At 42.6% G+C, this 4,351-nt stretch overlaps 1 pseudogene; it reads left to right on the top strand.

Annotated features, from left to right (window-relative positions):
* The first annotated feature begins 2,018 nt into the window (after positions 1–2,018).
* LOC110309864 lies at positions 2,019–3,449 on the top strand (annotated as a pseudogene).
* The last annotated feature ends 902 nt before the right edge of the window (positions 3,450–4,351 follow it).

Here is a 4,351-nt window from a genome sequence, read left to right as displayed (position 1 = left end):
CTCTAAAAATCAGAAGGGCCTGGAAAGATGTGCTGCTGACTCCAAGATACAACCAGCCCAGACTACTTACCCAGCAAACTTTATCACCACTGAGGGAAGGGAAAAAAGTTATTTCTTTGATAAAGTCAATTTTAAACAATATTTATCTACAAGTCCAGCTCTACAGAAGGACCTAGCAGGAAAACTCCAACCCAAGAAGTTTAACTACACCTATAAAATCACCAGAATTAAATAATCTAATACCAGCAAAACCAAAAGAAAGGAAACACACACACACACACACACACACACACACACACACACACACACACTACCACCCGGGTCTACCACCAACAAAATAACAGGAATTAGCAATCATTGGTCACTGATATCTCTCTATATCAATCAACTCAATTCCCCAGTAAAAAGACACAGGTAAACAATGAATGTGAAAAGAGGATCTATCCTTCTGCTGCATACAAGAAACATGACTCAATATCACAGAGAGACATTACCTCAGAGTAAAGGGTTGTAAAATGTTTTTAAGCAAATGGTTCTAAAAATCAATCTGGTGTAGCCATTATAATATCTAACAAAATAGACTTCAAAGAAAAATTAATCAAAAGCAATGGGGAAGGACACTTCATACTCATCAAAGGGAAGATTCACCCAAGGCGATTGTTAAGTTCTTAACATCTATGCCTCAGACACAATAGCACCCATGTTTGTAAAGGAAGCACCACTACAACTTAAGTCACACATTGACCCTTAGACACTGGCAGTGGGAGACTTTAATACCCTACTCTCAACAGTGGACAGGTCATCCAGACAAAAGCTAAACAGAGAAATACGGGAGGTAACAGATGTTACAACCCAAATGGACCTAAGAGATATTTATAGAACATTTCACCCAAACACAAAGATTACACTTTCTTCTCAGCACCTCACAGAACCGACCACGCACTCAGTCACAAAGCAAGTCTCAACACATACAAGAAAATGGAAATAACTCCTTAAATCCTATCAGACCATCACAGATTAAAGCTGAATTTCAACAACAACAGAAACAACAGAAAGCCTCATGGAAACTGAACAACGACTCTCTGCTGAATGACTGCTGGGTCCAGGCAGACATAAAGAAAGAAATTAAAAACTTCCTAGAATTCAATGAAAATGAATGCACAACATACACAAATGTATGGAACACAATAACATTTATGCCAGAAATACACTGGAAGAGAGACAACATATTTAGCAATCAGTGCTGGTCAGCTGGATGTCCGCATGTAGAAGAATGCAAATATATCTAAATAGAGAATTTTCAAAAGAGAAATCTCAAATGGCTTAGAAATACCTAACAAAATGTTCCACATTCTTAGCCATCAGGGAAATGAAAATCAAAACTACTTTGAGATTCTATCTTACACCCATCAGAATGTTTAAGATAAAAAAATCACAAGTGACAGCTAATACTGGTGAAGATCTGGAGGAAGGAGAACACTCCGCCACCGCTGGTGGGAGTGCAAACTTGTACAGCCACTATAGAAGTCAATATGGTAGTTCCTCAGAAAATTGGGAATCTAACCTCAAGACCCAACTATACCACTATTGTATATATATACCCGAAGAATGCTCCATCCTCCCATAATGACACTTGCTCAACTATGTTCATAGCAGCTTTACTCATAATAGTTAGGAACTGGAAACAACCTAGATGTTCCTCAAATGAACAATGGATAAAGAAAATGGGTCAGTCCCTGCAGCCCGGGGGCCCTCAGCCAGCAGCTCGGCGCCACCTCTGGTCAGCTCGGGGTCTGAGGCCTGCTCGATGAGGCGGCTGATGGATGGGTCTGCTGCGGGCGAGCAGGAGGGCGGGCGTTCCTGGGGGTTTGGTGGAGGATCTCCATGTGCCACTGTGCTGTGAGTGTTTCCACTGCTCCAAGGAGACAGCATTCAGAGTTCTTGGATAAATTGGCCTTGTGAAGAGCTGGCAATAATGTAATTCCATCTCTAGGTTTTCTACAGGCACATCCAGTGCCATGAGCAGCTTTACTAAGGAAGAGTTTGGCTGTCATATCCTCAGTGAAGGCTGCTAAGGACATTCTGGACCAAAAAATCAGTGAAGTCTTCCTCTGACGATAAGGATGCGTTCTATGTTGCGGACCTCGGAGACATTCTAAAGAAGCATCTGAGGTGGCTAAAAGCTCTTCCCTATGTTGCTCCCTTTTATGCAGTCAATTGTAACGATAGCAGAGCCATAGTGAGCACCCTAGCTGCCACTGGGACAGGATTTGACTGTGCAAGCAAGACTGAAATACAGTTGATACAGGGGCTTGGGGTGCCTCCAGAGAGGATTATCTATGCAAATCCTTGTAAACAAGTCTCTCAAATCAAGTATTCTGCCAGTAACGGAGTCCAGATGATGACTTTTGACAGTGAAATTGAATTGATGAAAGTCGCCAGAGCACATCCAAAGGCAAAGTTGGTTCTGTGGATTGCCACTGATGATTCCAAAGCAGTGTGCTGTCTCAGTGTTAAGTTTGGTGCCACACTCAAAACCAGCAGGCTTCTCTTGGAAAGGGCAAAAGAGCTAAATATTGATGTCATTGGTGTGAGCTTCCATGTGGGCAGTGGATGTACTGACCCCGAGACCTTCGTGCAGGCAGTGTCAGATGCCCGCTGTGTGTTTGACATGGGGACAGAAGTCGGTTTCAGTATGTATCTGCTTGATATTGGTGGTGGCTTTCCTGGATCTGAAGATACAAAGCTTAAATTTGAAGAGATCACCAGTGTAGTCAAAACAGCTCTGGACAAGTACTTCCCATCAGACTCTGGAGTGAGAACCATAGCTGAGCCAGTTGGATAATATGTCGTGTCAGCTTTCACTATTGCAGTCAACGTCATTGCCAAAAAACAAAAAAACAAAAAGGAAACAAACAAACAAACAAAAAAAAACCCCCAAAACGTGTGGAAGAAGCAGTCCGGCTCTGACGATGAAGATGAGTCAAATGAGCAAACCTTCATTCATGTATTATGGAAGTGATGGAGTATATTGATCATTTAACTGGGTTCTTTATGATCGTGCCCATGTGAAGGCCCTGCTGCAGAAGAGACCCAAGCCAGATGAGAAGTATTACTCATCCAGCATCTGGGGACCAACATGTGATGGCCTTGATCGGATCGTGGAGCGCTGTAACCTGCCTGAAATGCATGAGGGTGATTGGATGCTGTTTGAGAACATGGGTGCATACACCGTTGCGGCTGCTTCTACTTTCAATGGGTTCCAGAGGCCAAATGTCTACTATGTAATGTCATGGCCAATGTGACAACTCATGAAGCAGATCCAGAGTCATGACTTCTTGCAGGATGTGGAGGAGCAGGATGGTAGCACTTAGTCCATGCCTTGTGCCCAGAAGAATGGGATGAACGGTCACCCTGAAACCTGTGCTTCTGATAGGATCAATGTGTAGATGCCATTCTTGTTGCTCTTGCCTGAAAGTTTAGCTTGAATTAAGGCATTTGGGGGGACCATTTAACTTAATTACTGGTAGTTTGGGATGTCTTTGTAAGAGTAGGGTTGACACCAATGCAGTATGGAAGGCTAGGAGGAACAATTGCTGTGTTCCTATGGAAACTTGGAATATTTGTTTTATATGGATTTTTATTCACTTTTCAGACATGATTTAATGTGTGCCCCCAGCTGCTGAGAAAGCACTTGTCGCTTGTACATTGGCAGAATGGGCCAGAAGCTTATGTTGTGACCCATTGTGAAAATAAAGTATCTTGAAATAAGAAAAAAAAAAAAGAAAGAAAATGTGGTACATTTACACAATGAAGTATTACTCAGGTGTTAAAAATAATGACATCATGAAATTTGCAAGCAAATGGATGAAAGTAGAAAAGGTCATCTGAGTGAGGTAACCCAGACTCAGAGAGGCAAACATGGTGTGTACTCATGTATAAGTGGACATTAGCTATTAGTAAAGAACAAACATGTTACAACCCACAGACCAGAGAAGCTAAGTAACAAGGATGGCACTAAGGGGAGTGCATAGATCTCCCTGGGAAAGGAAAATAGAATAGATTTTGTGGTTGGACTGGGGGTGAATGGGGATGGGAAGAGGAGGGATCAGGTGGAGGGTGTGAGGAATGGAGGGAGAGGATACTGGGAGAGATGGTTGGAATTGTAGGACATTTGAGGTGTGATTATAAACCTACTGCAGTGGAAATCCCATGGAATCTACAAGAGTGGACCTAATGAAATCTCCTAGTAGTGCGGGGTACAGATCCTGAAGTGGCCATTTTCTATAACCAGGCAAGCCTCATAGAAGTGGGATTGGAAAATCAACCTACCTACAAAGCCTTCAACCTA

The sequence above is a fragment of the Mus caroli genome, chromosome 14 (assembly GCF_900094665.2).
Source record: "Mus caroli chromosome 14, CAROLI_EIJ_v1.1, whole genome shotgun sequence".
Classification (NCBI taxonomy): Eukaryota; Metazoa; Chordata; class Mammalia; order Rodentia; family Muridae; genus Mus; species Mus caroli.
Note: the sequence above shows the minus strand (reverse complement) of the source record. Positions and strands in the feature narration are given on the sequence as shown.